This window comes from Sciurus carolinensis, chromosome X (genome assembly GCF_902686445.1).
Source record: "Sciurus carolinensis chromosome X, mSciCar1.2, whole genome shotgun sequence".
NCBI classification, from domain to species: Eukaryota; Metazoa; Chordata; class Mammalia; order Rodentia; family Sciuridae; genus Sciurus; species Sciurus carolinensis.
This window is the reverse complement of record NC_062232.1, coordinates 131505260-131529559: the sequence shown is the minus strand read 5'-3', so window position 1 is coordinate 131529559 and position 24300 is coordinate 131505260. Positions and strand designations below refer to the sequence as shown.

The following is a 24300-nucleotide window of genomic DNA, read 5'->3' as shown; positions in this document are numbered from 1 at the left end:
ATTTTTGTTTAAATGTAAACTTCATACACACTGTCAGTTTTGTCTTAATAAAACTATAGATTGGAACTTTCCAGAACGCTTAGTAAGAGGTGGAGGAGCTGCGGCTGCCCAAGCTGCACAGAATTACACGCTCCTTCCCACTCCCCCACTCGGCCTCAGCCCGCTCACCGGCTGTAGAAAATGGTGAAAGAAACCACTTATTATGATGTTTTGGGGGTCAAACCCAATGCCACCCAGGAAGAATTGAAAAAGGCTTACAGGAAACTGGCCTTGAAGAACCACCCTGATAAGAATCCAAATGAAGGAGAAATGTTTAAACAGATTTCTCAAGCTTATGAAGTTCTCTCTGATGCCAAGAAAAGGGAATTATATGACAAAGGAGGAGAACAGGCAATTAAGGAGGGTGGAGCAGGTGGTGGTTTTGGCTCCCCCATGGACATCTTTGATATGTTTTTTGGAGGAGGAGGAAGGATGCAGAGAGAAAGGAGAGGTAAAAATGTTGTGCATCAGCTCTCAGTGACGTTAGAAGATTTATATAATGGTGCATCAAGAAAACTGGCTCTGCAAAAGAATGTGATTTGTGACAAATGTGAAGGCCGAGGTGGTAAGAAAGGAGCAGTAGAGTACTGTCCCAACTGCTGAGGTACTGGAATGCAAATGAGAATTCATCAGATAGGACCTGGAATGGTTCAGCAAATTCAGTCTGTGTGCATGGAGTGCCAGGGCCATGGGGAACATATCAGTCCTAAAGATAGATGTAAAAGCTGCAATGGAAGGAAAATAGTTCGAGAGAAGAAGATTCTAGAAGTTCATATTGACAAAGGCATGAAAGATGGACAGAAGATAACATTCCATGGTGAAGGAGACCAAGAACCAGGACTGGATCCAGGAGATATTATAATTGTGTTAGGTCAGAAGGACCGTGCTGTTTTTACTCGACGAGGAGAAGACCTTTTCATGTGTATGGACATACAGCTGGTGGAACCATTATGTGGATTCCAGAAACCAATATCCACTCTTGATAATCGAACCATAGTCATCACCTCTCATCCAGGTCAGATTGTCAAGCATGGAGATATAAAGTGTGTGTTAAACGAAGGTATGCCAATTTATTGTAGACCATATGAAAAGGGTCGCCTAATCATTGAGTTTAAGGTAAACTTTCCTGAAAATGGCTTTCTCTCTCCTGACAAACTCTCTTTGCTGGAAAAACTCCTACCTGAGAGGAAGGGAGTAGAAGAGACTGATGAAATGGATCAGGTAGAACTGGTGGACTTTGATCCAAATCAGGAAAGACGGCGCCATTATAATGGAGAAGCATATGAGGATGATGAACATCATCCCAGAGGTGGTGTTCAGTGTCAAACCTCTTAATGGGGCCAGTGAATAACACTCACTGCAGGCATTTTATATGCAGTAGTGAATGAGTGAAGGACTATAATCATAATATGCTCACTACTTGCTATTGTTTTTGTTTTAATATTCAATTATAGTAGTGTTTTAAAAGTTACATGAAGAATAAATGCAAATATAAAAGCTCTGACTTTGCCCTGTATGTATGATGACTTCAGTGTGCTAGAAGTTGTTTAATACCTGTAAAAACTACTTTTAAAAAAAGTTCCCCTGGCATCTGTTAGGCCATACCTTGTAATTGATTTCAGCTGTGTATGTGGACAAACTTAGACTGAAATACTAGGTATATGTGTTGGTTTCAGTGTATTACCCTTCATTGTTAAGCTCTAAAATTAAAACTGTATTTAACTGGAAATCAGAAAAAGAAAACTTAATTTGTAGAGGAGTGTTGGTCTGTCTAGTTATTTGTATTAAGTGGGATTCATTGTGATGCCTCTGCATTCTATTGCCTCAGCTTACTTGAAGGTGGCATAACATATAATTTCCCTTCTGGTATCAGTGAAAGAAATGATACCTTTCTAAAGAAGGTGTTTATCATTATATGCTGCTTCTTAAGGGCTTGCACTTGTAGAATTGCATTCCTTTCTATTGTGCCATCTTTTAAAAATATATATATATACATACACATATATATATAAAATTGTGTTGACCAGTCCTGGTTACATTAATTTTCCCTTCTCTTTGGACAATGATAAGCCCTTGTAGTGAATTCCAGAGCTGGATAACATAGAAATTAAAATGAAGAGACCTATACATGGAGAAGTAGTTTGCATGTATAATATAGGAAGGTGTTCCTTAGGTATGTTACAGGCTTACTTTAAACCATTTGACTTATGCTCCAAAGTAACTGTAATTTGATGTTGGTAGTCTAGCAAATATGATGAATAGCTTTAACTGTATGTTTAAGTCATCATATGTTCACACGCTTAAATCTGGATATCAGAATTTAAGCAATTCTTGAAATGTATGAATGTCTCCTTAATACACTGATTACAAAGCAAAAATAAATAAATAAAATAAAACTATATATTTATAAAAAAAATCCTCAGATATGGTAGTGGAGTCTCCCTCTCCATTTGGGTCTATTAATGCTTGCTTCATATATCTGAGTGCTCCATATGGGCTGCATGTACATTTAGAATTATTATTTCCTTTTGATGAATAAACCCCTTTATCGTTTTATAATGACCTTATTTGCCTCTTTTTACTACCTTTCATTTAACTTCTATTTTATCAATATTAATATGGCTACTCATGCTTCTTGTGGCTTCCATTTGCATACAATATCTTGTTTATCCTTGCACTTTTAATCCTTAGTATTGAGGTTGGTTTCTTTTTTTTTTTTAAATTTCAGGTGTTGATAGGCCTTTATTTTATTGGTGTATTTACATGTGCTGCTGAGTCTCGAACCCAGGGTCCCACACATGCCAGGCAAGTGCTCTACCGCTGAGCCACCGCCCCAGCCCCCATTGAGGTTGGTTTCTTATAAGCAAAATATAGTTGGGTATTGTTGATGGTGTTCATGTTGTTGTTGCTGTTTGACTATTATCCATTCAGATACTCTTTTCTTTTTAACTGGAGAATTTAATCCATGTACCTTTAAAGTAAGTATTGATATGTAAAGTATTACTACAGCCATTATATAACTTATTTTCTACTTTTATTATAGTTCCTTTCTTTCTCCCTTTCTTTTGAGTCTTCCTTGGTGGTTAATTGAATTACTCTTGTAGCATGTTTTGAATTTCTGCTTATAGTTTTTGGTTTGTCTATTACAGGTTTTTCCTTTGGAGTTATCATGAGACTTGTAACAAAAACATCCTTTGATTATAACAAGCTATTTTAAAATGACAGCAACTTGACATAATCATAAGAACAGAAACAAATGAACAAAAGAACAAGAGAAAATATAAGAAAATTCTCCAGTTGTGTTTTGTTCTTCCCCACATTTTGGTATATTGTTGGAGTACTGGGGATTGAACCCCAGAGTGCTCTACCACTAATACACATCCCCTGTCCTTTTAGTTTTTATTTTGAGACAGGGTTGTTTGGGGGCTTTCTAAGTTGCTGAAGCTGGCCTCAAACTTGTGATCCTCCTGCCTCAGTCTCCTGAGTTGCTGAAATTATAGGCATGTGCCACTATACACAGCATACATTTTGAATTTTTGATATCCCATTGTATATCTTTCTGTATTGTCTATTGCTTAACATATTAATGTAGTTATTACTTTCTAATTCTTTGATTTTTTAGTCATCATGCTAAATATATGTTTATTCATTATACTTACAAGGTTGGAGCACTCTAAATTTGTATAATTATTCTTACCAGTAAGTTATCTACCATCCTCTGTGTGTGTGTGTGTGTGCATGTGTGTTTGTGTGTGTCTTTTTCAATAACATCTCTTTCTGCAAATTTAAAGAAATTCTTTAGCATTTCTTGTGGAACAGGTTTGGTGGAGACATATTCTCTCAGATTTTGTTTGTGTGGGAAAGTCTTTATCCTTCCTTCACTTCTAACAGGTTTGCTGGGTATTATTCTCAGTTGACAGTTTTTTCCTTCAGTACTATGAAAATCTCATGCCACTCTCTCCTAGTCTGTAAGGTTTCTGCTGAGAAGTCTGCTGACAGACAAATTGGGACACTCCTAGGTGTTGTTTGTTTTCATTTGCAGCATTGAGAATCTTTTCTTTATCTTTCAACTGTGAGAGGTTGATTAAAAGGTGTCTTAGAGTAGACTAGGTTGAGTTACTTCTCACCTTCTCATACACGGATACTTGTATCCTTCTCTAGTATTATTTCTTTCAATAAACTTTCTACCCCTTTGGCATTCTCAAGTCTTTCTTGAACTCCCAACAACCCAAAATTTGCTATTTTCATGATATCCTAAAGTTTCCAAAGCTTCTAGTCTGCTGGTGGGCAGTTGTTATTACTTTAGTACTAGAGGGCAATCCATGCCCAAGGTTTGTCCCAAATACTCTATTGGTATGTTTTTCAGGAACAAAAAGGAGAGTGCCTAGAGAGAGTAGACCATCCCTGAAAGTCTATCCCTGCAGCCATGGCAGGCCCAGATGCCTCATTCAGTTACGTGTGCTTCATCACTGCAGGATTTTACCTAACTCTGAGCAGGATCACCATGGATGGACCAGCCCTATGTCACATCTGTGACCACCAGAGTCTCCAAGCTGTTTCACACCCTTAATCCACAGTCCAACATGATTGGTACAATACTGTGTTAGGACCAAGGTACATACTTCTATGGGCTGGATATGGATGGGGTGGACTCATGACCCAAGATGGCCACAACCAGCCTCAGGTGATGCTAGCTGGAATATAAGTCTGATATACTTGAGCACATATCTTCCCCTGGCACTATAACTGCTCCAAGTTTCTGTCCATAGTCAAGTATGGGAATGGGAACCATTATGATCTTGCCAGTATTAGGTTTCACCTGTCCAGCACCAAGTTCCAGGGCAAAGACTTGTGCTTTTGTTCTGTCTTCTTACTTCCAGAAAATGGGGTTTCACACAGTATGCTGCCCAAGGTTTGCCCAATGGGAAGACAGACACAGACACTTTGGCTGGGTCATGCCTGAGTCTCACAGCTATAAGGACCTACACACTCTCAGGGGCACATCAAGGCCCATGCCACAGCTAGTGGTGATGCAGGTCAAAACATGAGTCCCACTGGGAAGCAAGTCTCTACCTGATGCCTGGGCAGTTATAGAGCCCCATCTGTGATCACTGGCCTGGTAATAATTGTGTTGCCCATGATTGGGGAATAAGTGACAGAGATAGTCCCTTGGCCACAAAAACTGGTGCTAATCTGGATCATATTTGATTTTCACAGCTGCAGGAAGAGGCCTGCACAATCTTAGTAATGGGTGGGTGTGCCTTACCAAAAGAAATTTAGCATGCCTACTTTCCTCAAATTTTACCAATTTCAGGTATTACTCTTTTATCCAACATGATGGGGGCAGGAAATATTATCAGATTGATTTATTTTTCATTGTGTTGATTCCTAGTGAAAAATCACCTACCAGTTTTAGTGATCATATGTATTTCTTCTTGTGTGAATATTTTGTTTATATATTTGCTCATTTTATTTATTTGGTTGATTGTTTATTTTTTATTTTAGGTAATCTTAATGTATTATGAATACTAATCATTTCTATTCAGTATATGTAATAGAGATTTCTCTCAGGTCATTGTTCATATTCTAGTTTACTTATCAGTTTATTTTTATGTGTGACAGTATTTTCCTATGTGGTTTCATGATTTTTGTTTCTGCCTTCAGGAAGGTTTCTTTATCTCAATGTATTTTTTAAGTATCTCAAAATTTACATTTAAATATATAACACATAGGAATTTAGCTCTTTCTATTTGGTATTTTCATAAATCTAAATAAATATCCAATAGTTCCAACACTCATTTATCCATTTATCTGGAAAGTCAAGTTTATTAATACATCTGATTTTATTTATATCAATGCTGTGCCTTTATTTTTATTTCAAATAGTCAATTGTCCAAATGAACTTTGTCCTCATTATGTAATGTCATATTTATTGTATATTAAATCCCACATGCATATTGGCATGTTTCTAGAAACTGTCATCTTTCACTGATTTACTTGATTATATCTGTTTCAGAGCTAGACATTTTTAACATTTCAATTTTATAATAAATTTGATATCTGGGAGGGTGGAATTTTCTGAACACAATATTCTTTTTGTCAGATTTTTTTGTTATTCTTACACATTCACACTTCCAAAGTGGACTTTTATCAAGAAGTATTAAAAAGTCTATTATATCACAAGACTTTCAGCCATGGCAGAGTGAAGAGTTCAGCAAACCCTCTTCCTCCAAAACAAGTATAAAACTGGACATTACAGGGCTCTGGAAATTGAACAAATGCAACCAAGAAATACAGAAGCATTTTCTTTTCAAAATATGCTATGAATTTTAATAAGAACAGTAGAAATCTGCAGACTTTTTGACTAGGGCTACTCCCAATGTAGCTTCCTCAGTTCAATGAGTATGGTAATTTTACTAGGGTGGGCTGTCTGGAAAACCAAAGGTTCTCTGCCAACAAAGCTGGCATGATTTTGAGCAGAGGAAAAAACCCACACTCAGCAGTCTTTCAGTCAAAGAGGGAAAACCTATAGCTTGAAAACTATGATAACTGAAAGGAAGAGTCAAAGGAAAGAATCAATGATAGAGCAACGGAAATTCTATGCATATGAAAAATGGAGAAAAATTGAAGCAAGAATAACAGAATCTTAGAGTCATATGGGATGCCATTAAATGTATGCATACATATATAATGGGTAGAGTCAGAAAGTGTGAGAGAAAATATTTGAAGAGAAGATGACCATAAACCTCTAAACTTAGAGGTTCAACAAATGCCAAGTAAGACAAACAGAAACAGAGCCACATCTAGACATATCATAGTCAAAATGCTGAAACACAGAAAAAAAAATTGAAAGCAAAAAGAGAAAAACAACCCATCATGTATAAGGGAACATAATTCAATTAATGGTTGACATTTCACCAGAATCAATGGAGGCCAGTAAAAGAGTGGTATGATATATTATAATGCTCAAAGAAAGAAAATCTATCAACCAAGAACCCCATACCATATAAATATTTCTTTCAAAAGAAGGCAGAATAAATATAGTCTTGATAAACAAAGATTGGACTTTCTCAAGAAATACTTAAGGAAATCCTTCAAGCTGAAATGGTATCTTGCCACATGGCTACTCAAAGTAGATTATGATATGTTAAGATCCATCTTATAATCCCTAAAGTAGTAACTAACAAAACATGTCAGCAGAAGAATTTAAATTGTACATTAGAAAATATGTGTTCAACTAAGATGGAAGTAGTAAAAGAAGAGCAAAAAATAACATGAGACATATAGAAAAATATTAGCAAAATATCACATATAAATCTAATCACATCTAAATCACATTAAATGTCAACAAATGATAATCTAATCAAAAGGAAGGTATTGTCAAACTAGACAAAAAGCAAGACTCAACCATATGCTGTTTATAAGAAGCACACTGTAAAGTAGGTTGAAAGTAACAGGATAGAAAAAAAGATGTAACATGGAAACCATAACCATAAGGCACTAGAATGGTTATATTAATAGAGTGAATAGACTCAAAGACAGCAAATAGTACAACAAATAAAAAGGGACATTTCTTAATTATAAAAGTGTAAGTACATAACAAATACCTAACAATTATAAATTTATGCCAATCTAACAAAAAAGCCCCAATTCACATGAAACAAAACAGAAAGAACTGAAAAAAGAAGTGGACACTTCAAAATCTAAATAATTGATAAAATAAATAGAAAAAATAAAGATACAGAAAATTTGAACAACACTATTAACCAAACTTGACCAACTGACATATCAGAACATTTTACACCTTAGCAACAGAATAGACATTCCATACAAGCACACATGAAACATTCCCTGGGATAGACGGAATAATAGACCATAAACTAAGTCTCAATAAAGTTAAAAGGTTTGAAATGATTTTAACTATGTGTTCTGATAATAATGGAATTAAATTAGAAATAAAACAGAAGGAAGGAAATTTGGTACTCCCCGAATGTTTGGAGTATATTGTATATATTGTTTATATATAAATTTTGAAGGATGCATAAGTAAAAGAAGAAATCACAAGGAAAATTATAATACACTTTTACAAAACATTAAAATTTACATATGTCCCTTAAGCACTGCTTAAAGAACTTCATAAAGAATAAACATTGCAAGTCAATTATCTAAATGTCCACCTTATGAAACCAGAAAAACAAGCGCAAATTAAACCTAAGTAAAGAAAAGAAATAACAGATTAAAACACAAATCAATGAAACAGAAAACAAAAAATACAAAAGAAGAAAATCAGTTCAACCAAAAGCTGTTTATTTCAAAAGATCAATAAAGTTGATAAATCCTAATTAAGATAAAAAAAGAAGACAGAAATTCAAAAAAATAAGAAATGAAAAAGGCACAATCATCACTGGTCCTACAGAAATTACAAGTATTGTGAGGAGATATTATGAACAACTTTAATAATTCTTTTTATATAATAGTATTCACTAGTTGTTCATGCTATTATATAAAAAGGATTATACAACTTGACTGACTTGGAATTTTCCCAGTAATATAAAGTTGCTTTAGTAACTTAAAATCAATTAACACCATTCCTCATAATAATGAAGGCCAAAAACAATATGAGAACATCAACAGATGCAGAAAAAGTATTTGGCAAATGTTAACCCTATCACAAGAGAAACTCTCAGTAAACTAAAATGAACATTTCTTAATCTGAAAAAGGCATCTATGAAATATAGTGAAAGAGTAAATTAGGAGCCAGCAAACTACTACCTGAAATTAGGCCTTTTTAGTTTAGTTTTTTGTTTTTTGGAGCAGGGACTGAACCCAGGGGTGCTTTACCACTGAGCTACAGTCCCAGCCCTTTTTATTTTTTATTTTGAGATAGGTTCTCACTAAGTTGCTGAGGGGCTTTGAACTTGCGATCCTCCTGTCTCAGCCTCCAGAGACACTGACTGGGATTACAGGTGAGTGCCGAGCACCCAGCTTTTTTGCTTTTTTAATAAAGATTTACCAAAATGTGTGTTCATGTTCATTCATTTACATATTACCTATGGTTGCTATCCTCCTACAGATGCAGAGTTGAGTACTTGCAACAGAAACCTAAAATATTTACCATCTATACTTTCAAGAAAACATTTTCCAAACCCTGGGCTATATATTTTCTACTTAATATGAAGTACAAGAAAAATGTTCCTGCTCTTATCACTTCTGTTCAACATTGTACTGGCCACTGTGATGAATTGAGAAAAAGAAATAAAAGGTATTCAGATTAGAAAGAAAAGTATAATTTTTTTATTATTAACAAGTAACATAATCTTGTCCTAACAAGTCCTAAGGAATATACGAAAAGAGACCTACCAGAAATAATAAATAAATTTAGCAAAATTTTAAGATACAAGATCTATTACATCAAAATGATTATATTTATACATAATAGTGACAGATAAATAGAAACTTAAAATCTTTTGTAGTAAGGTTCTTCAGAATAAATTTAACAAAAATTAAGAGAGATATATAATGAAAACATATATCACATTCACTGGAAAAATTAGTATTTTTAAACTGTCAGTTCTCCTCAAACTGATCTATCATTTCAATTCAACGCCAGTAAAAATCTCTGAAGACTTTTTTCAAAGAAATAGACAAGTTAATTCTAATGTTTACATGGAAATGCAAAGGACCCTAAATATTAGAATTTTTAAAAAGGATCAAGTTTTGAGACTTATGGTACCTGATTTTATGTATTACAGTAAGTCTACATTAGTCAAGAAAGTATGCTGTTGGCATAAAAATAGACATGCAGATCAGTGGAAGAGAAAATAGACCTGAATAAATATGGCCAGCTGAATTTTGACAAGACAATTGAATGTAGAGGGTGGAGAGAATGAGAGTTGTCTTTTTCAATAAATTGTCCTGGAATAACTGAATAACTATATGTAAAATAATAAGCTACTATTCTTATCTCACATCAAACACAAATTAATTTGAAATGGATCATAGACCTGAACATAAAATTTAAACTCACAAAACTTGCAGAAGATGGTACAGGAGAAAATCCTCTAGTTGTGGTAAGCTGAACAATGGTTCCAAAAATGTCTAACTCTTATCCGTGGAACCAGTAAATATGTTGCCTTACATGGTAAAAGGGACTTTGAAGATTTTTTAGATAAAATACAAAATGAATGAATTATAAGAGGAAAAAATTGAAAACTTTCACTCCATCTATATTTAAAGTTACAATTATTGGTAGACATCATGAAGAAAAAGAGAAAGAAAGCCAAAGATTTGTAGAGCCAAATATTTGTAATGAATACATAAAAAGATTTCTTACAACTCAAAAAAATGAGATAATCCAAAATAAATAAACAAAAGAGGTAAACAAACTCTTCACCAAAGAAGAAACACAAATGATCAACAAAAACTTGAAAAGATTCCCAGAATTATTGGTCATTAAGAAAATGCCAACTAAAACCACAGTAAGATTCTACTACACAACCAGTAAAATAAGTAAAATTAGAAAAATGTCTAACCATACAAGTATTGCAGAGAGTGTGCAGCAACTTGAACTCTTGTGTGGTGTGAATTGGAATGAAATATGGCATTATTACATACGAATAGTGTTTCTTGTCAAGTGCCCCTGAGTTCAACCCCCAGTACAAAAAAAAATTTAAACAACTATCCTTAATTACATCAGCAGATATATAGCCAAGATGAATGAAGGCTTATATTCACACAAATAATTGCATACAAATGTTCCTATCATTATTAACACTAGCCAAAACCTGAAAACAAATGTTATCAACATTTGAATGAATAAACAAGTTGTAGTGCATCCATATAATGGAATGTTACTCAGTAGTTAAAAATGGAAAAGAGAACTACTGATGCACAGGGAAATATGAAAGAATCTCAAACACTTCATGCAAGTAAGTTAAAGAATTTAGACACAAAACTGATTTTCACATTTTTGTTATCTATTATATTTTATTTTTTATTAATATGCATTGTATGCATTTTATTGTATTTAATGTATTGTATGTATTAAAGGGGTTCAGTATGGTATTTCAACACGGGCATACAATGTGCCGTAACCAAATCCCACCTCTGTTTGTCCGCCCTCTCACTCAACGTTCCCACCCTTTGTTGATTACTATTGTACTTTCAGGTTGACTTTAACATATGAACCTGGGTTTGCCTTAAACATATGAAAGAAAATATATGGTATTTGGCTTTTTGTGTTTAGCTTATATCACTTAATGTCCTCCAGATCCATTTTGCTGCAAATGACAGGATTTCATTCTTCATTATGGCTGAAAAATATTTCATTGTGTGTGTGTGTGTGTGTGTGTGTATATATATATATATATATATATATATATATATATACCACATTTTATTTATATCATTAGCCATCATGGAAATGCAAATCAAAAGTACAAAGATATCTCATCCCAGTTAGAACTGCTATTATCAAAAGACTATATAATTTTATTTACAGGATATTACAGAAAGAACAAAACGGTAGGAAAAGAAGTCTCAGTGGTAGGGCTGGGAATTTGTAAAAAGCAGCACAGGGAAACTTTTGAGGTGGATAGACATGTTATAAAACTTAATTGTGGCAGTATTTGCATGGTTGTATACACTCAACAAAGTCTACATTTAAAAGAGGTGAATTTCATATTATGTAAATTTAGCTGCAATAAAGCTGTTTCGGGGTTTGTTTTGTTATTTGTTTTGTGTTTTGAAGTATTGAGCCTCTGGGCATACTAGACAAGCACTATAATACCTAGCTACACCCCTAGCCTTTCTAGTTTTATTTTGGACAGTATCTTACTAAGTTACCCAGGCTCGCCTTGAATTTGTGATCCTCCTGTCTCTCAAGTAGCTGGGACTACAGGTGTGCACCACCATGCTTAGCTCCAAAAACTTTTTTTTTCTTTTCAGTACCCATTTATTTCTACAGATAGGGGGTACTATTGAATAATAAGATGGATACATATAACCAAACATATATCCAATAAAGTTTTGATTTAAAAAGGCATCACTAAGGGAGATCCAAGATGGTGAACTAGAAGAGTCTGCATTTCTTGTTGCTTCATGACTCAAGATTCAAGCAAAGGAAATACTTTCTCTGCGAGGCAGCCATTGCTGCCCACCAATCCCTGCTATTTACCTCCATTCATCCCCAGCAATTGCCCACCATCTGCCAACACATCACTGGCCTTTTGAACACAAATCCCTCTCTGACCACTGCCTATCATCCATCATTTGCCTGTTTGCCTACCTCTTGCCAGCCCATCACCCACCTTTCACCTACCCATTGCCCGCCTCCCAACCTCCACCAACTGATTGTTCGCTGTTAGCCTGCAGACCTCCTGAAGACCACCAGCAGATTGCCTGCTGCCCGCTGTTGCCTGGAAGTTCACTGTCACAGTACCTGCAGGTTTGGTTACATGTGGCCACTGCCATCTTGGGACAGGGCCTGCAAATTGACTGACACCACCACAGTCATCTTGGGGTGTGGCTGCCTCAGTCTGGAGGCACTGACAAGGGCCTGAAGATATATTGTCAGTATAAATGCTGGTCTGGTTTCACCTGAGGTCTTTCTTGTTGGTGTGGTAGTGGTTGCCTCTTTGCAGGGTCACTCCTTTGTGTGAGTGCATCCCTGGGGGTCTTTCTGCAAGTTGAAAGGGCATTGAGATCTTGGGACTGCAACAAGACAGGGCCTGGAGGAGCTGAAGCCCAGGTCCATCAGACTGCTGCTGGGTTTGCATGGGCCAGTCTGGGTCTGGCAAGCCTGTAGAAAGCCAGAGACCAGGGCAGGTTCCTGGGGGGAGCAGAGGTTGAAGAAACTGGAGAAAACTGGGCTCTCTGCAGCTCAGTGAGTTCTGAAGTGTGCAGGGATGGAAGGGGCCAGATACAACAAATGGGAAGACTGTAAGAGGGTGTGAGGGCATCTTGCTATCAGCTCACCCACCCAACCTGTCTGTCACCCACTGGATTTGAGCTAAAATCAAACTTCAGACAGCCCCATCTATCGGCAAAGAAGGGAAGCTGAGAACATTTTTGAAAGCCAACAGAAGCAATCATTCAAATTTCCATTGAGACTTTCCTTTTTTTTTTTGCCCTCTCTCTCATACCTCTACCATCTGTGAATTCAAATATTTTTTCATGCATCAATGTATTGAAGAGTGGGAAGTGTGAATAGTATATTAGTTTTGTTGTGTATTCTCATATTTTTACTTTTTTTAATTATATATTTTTTCTCTCACCTATCTGTCTCCTCGGATTCTCTTTGTCACTAACAGTTAACCTCTATTAATTCCTCCCTCACTCTTACTATAAATTTTACCTCTATCTTCTCTCCTTCTCCCTCATAAACATCACATCTTACACTACTTCTGTTCCCTCACTGTGCATCATTTGAAATGGTAAACCCTTGTAGAATGCTTACTGTTTATGTTGTAGACAATAATAGAACACATTATTTCTATTTATTGTGACAAAACTGTAAACACCTTAATAGGACACATTTGGTTTAAGGTTGTATATTGTTCACATTGGGTGCTGTTAATATTGGTCTTTCCCTTAAAGGTGAGGTACTGGAAGCCTTCAGGGACACTATAAGTACAGGGTGGAATCTATACTCCCTCAGATCCTCACCACTAGATGAGAAGACATACAAATGACATGAAAAAACAAGGGAACAAAGTGTCTCAAACAAACCAAGATGTTCCAAGAATAGAATACATACTCAACACAGTAGAAGAAATGTCAGAGGAGTTTAAAAAATACATAGTTAGATTGATCTTCAAAATAAAGGATGGTATCAGAGAGAAAATAAAGGAAGTGAAAGATCATTTCAATAAAGAGGCAGAGATTATTAAAAAATCAAGCAGAAATCCTCAAAACGAAGAAAACAATAAACCAAATTAAAAATTCAATGGAAATCATCATCAACAGACTAGACCACTTGGAAGACAGAACATCAGACAATGAAGACAAAATATATACTCTAGAAAATAAAGTTGACCATGCAGAGAAGAAACTATGAACAGAACTTCTGAGAAATATGGGATAACATGAGAAAACCACATTTAAGGTTTATTGGAATAGACGAAGGCATGGAGATACAAACCAAAGGAATGCACAATCTTTTCAATGACATAATGTCATAAAACTTCCAAAATCTAATGAATGAAGTGGAAAATCAACTACAAGAGGCTTATAGGACCCCAAATGTACAAAGTTATAGTAGACCCACACCCACCAAGGCACATTATAATGAGAATGACTAACATACAGAATAAAGATAGAATTTTAAAGGCTGAGAGAGAAAAAAATCAAATTACATATAGGGGGAAACCAATTTGGATCTCAGCTGGTTTCTCAATCCAGACCCTCAAAGCTAGAAGGACCTGGAAAAACATATATCAAGCTCTGAAAGAAAATAAATGCCAACCAAGAATTTTATATTTAGCAAAATTAAGCTTCAGATTTGGAGATGAAATAAAACCTTCCATGACAAACAAAAGTTAAAAGAATTCACAGCTAGAAAGCCTGCACTACAGAACACTCTCAACAAAATATTCCATGGGGAGGAAATGAAAGAAAAAAATGAAAACTAGCAAAGGGAGGAACTACACTAAAGGAAAGGTCAATGAAGGAGAAACTAAGTCAAATTAAAAACCAGAAATAAACCACAATGAACTGGAGTACAAATCATATCTCAATCATAACCCTGAATGTTAATGGCCTAAACTCATCAATCAAAAGACATATTCTGGCATATTGGATTTTTTAAAAGACCCAACAATATTTTGCCTTCAAGAGACACACTTCCTAGGAAAAGACATCCACAGACTGAAGGTGAAAGGATGGAAAAAAACATACCACTCACATGGATTGTGTAATTAAGCAGAGGTTTCGATCCTCATATTAGACATAGTGGACTTCAAACCAAAGTTAGTCAGAAGGGATAAAGAAGGACATTTCACACTGCTTAAAGGAATCATACACCACCAAGACATAACAATCATAAATATATATGCCCCAAACAATGGAGCATCTATATACACCAAACAAACCCTTCACAACTTCAAGCCTCAAATAGACCACAACACAATAATACTGAGTGACTTTAACACACTTCTCTCACCACTGGATAGATCTTCCAAACAAAAACTAAAAAAAAAAAACTATAGAATTAAATAATACAATCAATGATTTAGACTTAACAGACAGATATAGAGTATTTCATCCATCATTGAGTGAATACACTTTCTTCTCAGAAGCACACGGATCCTTCTCTAAAATAGACCATATGTTATGCCACAAAGCAACTCTTAGAAAATACAAAAAATAGAAATCCTACCCTGCATTCTATAGATCATAACGGAATTAAACTAGAAATCAAAGATAAAATAAAAAATAGAAACTACTCAAAATCTGGAGATTAAATAGCATGCAATTGAATGATGAATGGATAGCAAAAGAAATCAGGGAGGAAATAAAAAAATACTTAGAGGTAAATGAGAACACCAATACAACATATCACAATCTCTGGGACACTATGAAGGCAGTGCTAAGAGGAAAGTTCACTGCATTGAGTTCATTCATTAAAAGAATAAAAAGTCAACAAACAAGTGACATAACATTACATCTCAAAGCCCTAGAAAAAGGAGAACAAATCAATGTCAGAAGCAGCGGAAGACAGGAAATAACTAAAATCAGAATTGCTGAAATCAATGAAATTAAAATGAAAGAAATAATTGAAAAAATTGACAAAACAAAAAGTTGGATCTTTGAAAAAATAAATAAAATTGATAAACCCTTAGTTACATTAATGAAGAGAAAGGGAGAGAAAATCCAAATTACTAAAATTCATGATAAAAAGGAAATATCACAATGGACACTACTGAAATACAGAAGATAATTAGAAAGTATTTTGAAAATTTATACTCAAATAAAATAGAAAATCTCGAGGACATCAACAAATTTCTAGAGACATATGATCTACCCAAACTGATGCAGGAGGACATACGCAAATTAAACAGATGGATTTCAAACAATGAAATAGAAGACACCATCAAAAGCCTACCAAACAACAAAAGCCCAGGACCATATGAATTCTCAGTTCAGTTCTACTACACCTTCAACGAAGAATTAACACCAATACTCCTCAAATTATTACATGAAATAGAAAAGGAGGGAACCCTTTCAAACTCATTCTATGAGGTTGGTGTCACCCTGATACCAAAACCAGACAAAGACACCTCAAGGAAAGAAAACTTCAGACCAATATCCCTGATGAACATAGATGTAAAAATTCTCAATAAAAATCTGTCAAATTGCATACAAAAACATTAAAAAAAGACATTACAAAAACATTAAAAAGAGGGGTTCATCCCAGGGAGGCAAGGTTGGTTCAACATACAGAAATCAATAAACATTACATCAATAGACTTAAAAATGAGGATCATATGGTCATCTTAATAGATTCAGAGAAAGCATTTGACAAAATAGAGCACCTCTTCATGTTCAAAACACTAGAAAAACTAGGGAAAGTAGGAACATACCTTAACATTGTAAAAGCTATCTATGCTAAGTCCAAGGCCAACAATATTCTAAATGGAGAAAAACTGAAAGCATTCCCCCTAAAAACTGGAACAAGGCAGGGATGCCCTCTTTCACCACTTCTATTCAACATCGTCCTTGAAACTCTAGCCAGAGCAATCAGATATTCTAAAGAAATTAAAGGGATACAAATAGGAAAAGAAGAACTCAAACTATCTCTATTTGCTGATGACAGGATTCTATATTTAGAAGATCCAAAAACTTCTAGTAGAAAATCTCTAGAACTCATAAATGAATTCAACAAAGCATTAGGGTATAAAATCGATACCCATAAATCAAATGTATTTCTATACATAAGCGATGAATCCACTGCAAGGGAAATTAGGAAAACTACCCCATTCACAATAGCCTTCAAAAAAATAAAACACTTGGGAATCAATCTAACAAAAGATGTGAAAGACCTCTATGATGAGAACTACAGAACACTAAAGAAAGAAATTAAAGAAAACCTTAGAAGATGGAAAGATCTCCTATGTTCCTGGATAGGCAGAATTAATATTGTCAAAATGGTAAAACTACCAAAACTGTTATACAGATTTACAGCAATTCCTATTAAAATCCCAATGACATTCTTCATTATATTATTCAGGGTTCTCTAGAGGAACAGAATCAACAGGAAATATGATTATAAAAGGGGATTTATTAGATTGGATAACACGACCAAAAGCTGGATAGTCCACAATGGTGGTCTGCAGCTGGAGATCTGGAAGAACCAGCAGTTTCACATTCCAAGAGGCAGAAGCCCCAGAACAAGAAGGATCAACACAGTGCTACCCTAGTCTGAGACCAAGGCTTCTGGAAACTCCCTGGAAAATCACTGGCAGAGTGCACTTTGGAACAGTGAAGAAATGAGAGTCCAATATCCTCTGATGATTGAAGTAGCAATCAAGAACTCATTCAAGGAAAATAGAGTTTTTCAAGTTTTTATTCCATCCTATTGGGTGGTGCTGCCCACACTTAGGGAGGGTCTGCAGTTCAGTTCACTATCCCACATTCCAATCATTCCTAGACATGCCCTCACTGACACACCCAGAAGTCTCTTAATCATTTGTATCTCTTAATCCAATCAAGTTGATAATTCAAATTAACCATTACATTAATAGAAGTAGAAAAAGCAATCATGAAATTCATTCAGAAAAATAAGAGACTCAAAATAGCCAAAGCAATCCTTAGCAGGAAGAGAGTAGCAGGGGGCATCATAATATCAGACCTTAAACTATACTACAGAGCAATAGTAACAAAAATGGCATGGTATTGGCACTAACATAGGCAGGTAGACCAATGGTACAGAATAGAAGACCCAGAGACAAACCCACATAAATACAGTTTTCTCATATTAGACAAAGGTGCCAAAACATACAATGGAGAAAAGATAGCCTGTTCAACAACTGATACTAGAAAACTGGAAATCCAGATGTAACAAAATGAAATTAAACTTCTATCCCTCACCCTGCACAAAAATCAACTCAAAGTGCATCAAAGACTTAGGCATTAGAACAGAGACTGTGCACCTAAGAGAAGAAAAAATAGGCCCAGATCTTCATCATGTCGGCTTAGGACCTGACTTCCTCAACCAGACTCCTAAAGCACAAGAAGTAGAATTAAGAATCAATAAATGGAATAAATCCAAACTAAAAAGCTTGGTCTCAGCAAAGGAAACAATGCAAAGAGAGAGCCTACACAGTTGGAGAAAATCTTTACCACATGCACCTCACATAGAGCACTAATCTTCAGAATTTATAAAGAACTCAAAAAACTTAACACCAAAAAACAAATAACCCAATCAATAAATGGGCTAAGGCACTGAACAGACACTTCACAGAAGAAATACAATCGATCAACAAATGTATGAAAAAATGTTCTTCATCTCTAGCAACTAGAGAAATGCAAATCAAAACTATTCTGAGATTTCATCTCACTCCAGTCAGAATGGCAATTATCTAGAATACAAGCAATAATAAGTGTTGGCGAGGATGACGGGGGAAAAGGTACACTCATACAGTGCTGGTGGGACTGCAGATTAGTCAAACACTCTGGAAAGCAGCATGGAGATTCCTCACTAAACTTGGGATGGAACCACCATTTGACCCAGCTATCCCACTCCTCAATTAATACCCAAAGGACTTAAAATCAGCATACTACAGTGATGCAGCCACATCAATATTTATAGAAGCTCAATTCACAATAGCTAAACTATGGAACCAATCTAGACGCCCTTCAACAGATGCATGGATAAAGAAAATGAGGTACATATATGCAAAGGAACATTACTCATTCTTAAAGAAGAACGAAATCATGGCATTTGCAGGTAAATGGATGGAACTACAGACTATCATGCTAAGTGAAATAAGCCATTCCCAAAAAAACAAAAGCAGAATGTCTTCTCTGATAAGTGGATGCTGATCCATAGTGGGGGTGGGTAGGAAAGAATGAAGGAAGTCTGGATTGTACAGAGGGGAGTAAGGGGAGGGATGGGGCAATGGGGATGGGAAAGATGGTAGAATGAGACAGACATTATTACCCTATTTACACATATGATTACACTACTAGTGTAACTCATCACCATGTACAGCCAGAGGAATAAGAAGTTATGCTCCATTTGCATACAATGTGTCAAAATGCATTCTACTGTCATGTATAACCAGTTAGAACAAATAGAAAAAATAAAATCATCATTAAGATATTGGAAAGGACACCTGGAAGACAGAACCTCAGACACTGAAGACAAAATATTTAATCTTGAAAACAAAGTTGGCCAAACAGAGAAGATGGTAAGAAATCATGAACAGAATTTACAAGAATTATGGGATATCATGAAAAAGTCAAATTTAAGAATTATTGGGATTGAGGAAGGTTTAGAGAAACAAACCAAAGGAATGAACAATCTATTCAATGAAATAATATCAGAAAATTTCCCAAATCTGAAGAATGAAATGGAAAACCAAGTAAAGAGGCTTATAGGACTCCAAATATACAAAATTACAACAGACCCACACCAAGGCACATTATTATGAAAATACCTAACATACAAAATAAAGACAGAATTTTAAAGGCCGCGAGAGAAAAGAATCAAATTACATTCAGAGGGAAACCAATAAGAATATCAGCAGATTTTTCAATCCAGACCCTAAAAGCTAGAAGGGCCTGGAACAACATTTACCAAGCCCTGAAAGAAAACGGATGCCAACCAAGAATCTTATACCCAGCAAAACTTACTTTCAGATTTGACGACGAAATAAGATCCTTCCATGATAAACAAAAGCTAAAGGAATTTACAAAAAGAAAGTCGGCATTACAGAACATTCTCAGCAAAATATTCCATGAGGAAGAGATGAAAAACAATGATGCAAATCAGCAACGGGAGGAACTAGCCTAAAGGAATAGCCAAATAAAGGAGAAACCAAATCATGTCAAAAAACAAATATGAGTCAATTGACTGGGAATACAAATCATATCACAATAATAACCCTGAATGTTAATGGCCTGAACTCTTCAATCAAAAGACACAGACTGGCAGATTGGATTAAAAAGAAAAATCCAACAATATGCTGCCTAAAAGAGACTCATCTCATAGAAAGAGATACCCATAGACTGAAGGTGAAAGGATGGGAAAAAAAATACCATGCACACGGACACAGAAAAAAAGCTGGAGTATCCATCCTCATTTCAGATAATGTGGACTTCAAGCCAAAACTAGTCAGAAGGGATAAAGAAGGACATTACATGCTGCTTAAGGGAAACATAAATCAGCAACACATAACAATCATAAATATCTATGCCCCGAACATTGGCTCATCCACGTACATCAAACAAATCCTTCTCAATTCCAGAAATCAAATAGACCACAACACAATAATACTAGGCGATTTTAACACACCTCTCTCACCACTGGATAGATCATCCAAACAAAAATTGAGTAAAGAAACCATAGATCTCAATAACACAATCAACAATTTAGACTTAATGAACATATATAGAATATACCATCCAACAAAGAACGAATACACTTTCTTCTCAGCAGCACATGGATCCTTCTCTAAAATAGACCATATTTTATGCAACAAAGCTACTGTTAGCAAATACAAGAAGATAGAGATACTACCTTGTACTCTATCAGATCATAATGGATTGAAGTTAGAAATAAATGACAGAATAAAAAAACAGAAACTTCTCCAATACCTGGAGATTAAATAATACACTATTATATGATGAATGGATAACAGAAGACATCAGGAGGGAAATAAAAAAATTCTTAGAAGTAAACGAGAACAAAGACACATCATATCAAAATCTCTGGGACACTATGAAAGCAGTACTTAGAGGAAGATTTATTTCATGGGGCGCATTCAAAAAACGAAGTAGAAATCAACAAATAAATGAGTTAACACTACAGCTCAAAGCCCTAGAAAAAGAAGAGCAGATCAACACCAAAGGTAGTAGAAGACAGGAAATAGTTAAAATCAGAACCGAAATCAACGAAATTGAAACAAAAGAAACAATTGGAAAAATTAACAAAATAAACAGTTGGTTCTTTGAAAAAATAAACAAAATTGATAAACCCTTAGCCACACTAACAAAGAGAAAGAGGGAGAAAACTCAAATTACTAAAATTTGGAATGAACAAGGAAACATCACAACAGACACGACTGAAATAGAAAACATAATTAGAAGCTATTTCGAAAATCTATACTCCAACAAAACAGAAAACCTTGAAGACATCAACAAGTTTCTAGAGACATATGAATTACCTAAACTGAACGAGGAGGACATACGCAACTTAAATAAACCAATTTCAAGCAATGAAATAGAAGAGGTCATCAAAAGTCTACCAACAAAGAAAAGTCCGGGACCAGATGGGTTCTCAGTCGAGTTCTACAAAACCTTTAAAGAAGAGCTCATTCCAATACTCCTCAAAGTATTCCATGCAATAGAAGAGGAGGGAACCCTCCCAAACTCGTTCTATGAAGCCAATATCACCCTGATACCTAAACCAGACAGAGACACATCGAGGAAAGAAAATTTCAGACCAATATCCTTAGTGAACATCGATGCAAAAATTCTCAACAAAATTTTAGCAAATCACATACAAAAATATATTAAAAAGATAGTGCACCGCGATCAAGTGGGTTTTATCCCAGGGATGCAAGGTTGGTTCAACATTCGGAAATCAATAAATGTCATATCAACAGACTTAAAGTTAAGAATCACATGATTATTTCAATAGATGCAGAAAAAGCATTTGATAAAATACAGCACCCCTTCATGCTCAAAACACTAGAAAAAATAGGGATATTTGGAACATTCCTTAACATTATAAAGGCCATCTACGCTAAGCCCATGGCTAATATCATTCTAAATGGTGAAAAACTGAAAGCGTTCCCCCTAAAAACTGGAACAAGGCAGGGATGCCCTCTTTCACCACTTCTACTCAACATCGTCCTTGAAACTCTAGCCAGAGCAATTAGGCAAACCAAAGAAATTAAAAGGATACGAATTGGAAAAGAAGAACTCAAACTATCCCTGTTCGCTGATGACATGATTATATATTTAGAGGAACCTGGAAATTCCACCAGAAAACTTTCAGAACTCATAAGTGAATTCAGGAAAGTAGCAGGTTACAAGATCAATGCTCATAAATCCAATGCATTTTTATACATAAGTGATGAATCTTCAGAAAGAGAAATTAGGAAAACTATCCCATTCACGATAGCATCGAAAAAAAATAAAATACTTGGGAATCAATCTCACAAAAGAGGTGAAAGACCTCTACAATGAGAACTACAGAACGCTAAAGAAAGAAATTAAAGAAAACCTTAGAAGATGGAAAGATCTCCCATGTTCTTGGATAGGAAGAATTAATATTGTCAAAATGGCCATACTACCTAAAGTGCTATACAGATTCAATGCAATTCCAATTAAAATCACAATGATGTACCTTGCAGAAATATAGCAAGCAATTATGAAATTCATCTGGAAGAATAAAAAACCCAGAATAGCTAAAGCAATCCTTAGCAGAAAGAGCGAAGCAGGGGATATCGCAATACCAGATCTTCAACTCTACTACAAAGCAATAGTAACAAAAACCACATGGTATTGGTACCAAAATAGACAGGTAGATCAATGGCACAGAATAGAGGACATAGACACAAACCCAAATAAATACAATTTTCTCATACTAGACAAAGGGGCCAAAAATATGCAATGGAGAAAAGATAGCCTCTTCAACAAATGGTGCTGGGAAAACTGGAAAACCATATGCAATAGAATGAAATTAAAACCCTATCTCTCACCCTACACAAAACTCAACTCAAAATGGATCAAGGACCTTGGAATAAGACCAGAGACCCTGCATCTTATAGAAGAAAATGTAGGTCCAAATCTTCAAAATTCCAGCCTAGGATCAGATTTCCTTAACAGGACTCCCATAGCACAAGAAATAAAAGCAAGAATCAACAACTGGGATAGATTCAAACTAAAAAGCTTTCTCTCAGTAAAGGAAACTCTCAGCAATGTGAAGAGAGAGCCTACAGAGTGGGAGAATATCTTTGCCACTCATACTTCAGATAGAGCACTAATTTCCAGAATATATAAAGAACTCAAAAAACTCTACACCAAGAATACTAATAATCCAATCAACAAATGGGCTAAGGAAATGAACAGACACTTCACAGAAGAAGATGTACAAGCAATCGTCAGATATATGAAAAAATGTTTAACATCCCTAGTAATAAGAGAAATGCAAATTAAAACTACTCTAAGATTTCATCTCACCCCAATTAGAATGGCGATTATCAAGAACACAAGCAACAATAGGTGTTGGCGAGGATGTGGGGAAAAGGTACACTCATACATTGCTGGTAGGGTTGCAAATTAGTGCAGCCACTCTGGAAAGCAGTATGGAGATTCCTCAGAAAGCTTGGAATGGAAACACCATTTGACCCAGTTATCCCACTCCTTGGCCTATACCCAAAGGACTTAAAATCAGCATACTACAGAGATACAGCCACATCAATGTTCATTGCTTCTCAATTCACCATAGCCAGATTGTGGAACTAACCTAGATGCCCTTCAATTGATGAATGGATAAAGAAACTGTAGCATATATATACAATGGAATATTACTCCGCAATGAAGAATGATAAAATTATGGCATTTGCAGGCAAATGGATGAAATTGTAGAATATCATGCTAAGTGAGATAAGTCAATCTCAAAAAACTAAAGGACGAATGATCTCGCTGATAAGCGGATGAGGACATATAATGGGGGGTGGGAGGGGTTAGCGTTAGGATTAGGGTTAGGTTTAGGGTTAGGGATAAGGAGTGTGTGGTAAGAATGAAGGAAAGAAGGACTGTATAGAGGGAAAAGAGGGGTGGGAGGGGTGGGGGGGCAAGGAAAAAAATTAATGAATCAAACATCATTGCCCTATGTAAATTTGTGATTACACAAATGTTATGCCTTGACTCCATGTACAAATAGAGAAACAACATGTATCCCATTTGTATACAATAATAAAAAAAGAAAAAGAAAAAAAAGATATTGGAAAGGCAATTAATAGTGTGGAATTTTGCAATATACATATTCTACAATAATTGAATACAGAATATGTAAAGAATTTCTGTGGG

The 24300-nt window shown here is 35.4% G+C and overlaps 1 pseudogene; it reads left to right on the top strand.

The window, feature by feature from the left end:
- Positions 1–113: 113 nt before the first annotated feature.
- Positions 114–2014, top strand: LOC124972604 (dnaJ homolog subfamily A member 1-like; annotated as a pseudogene).
- Positions 2015–24300: the final 22286 nt, after the last annotated feature.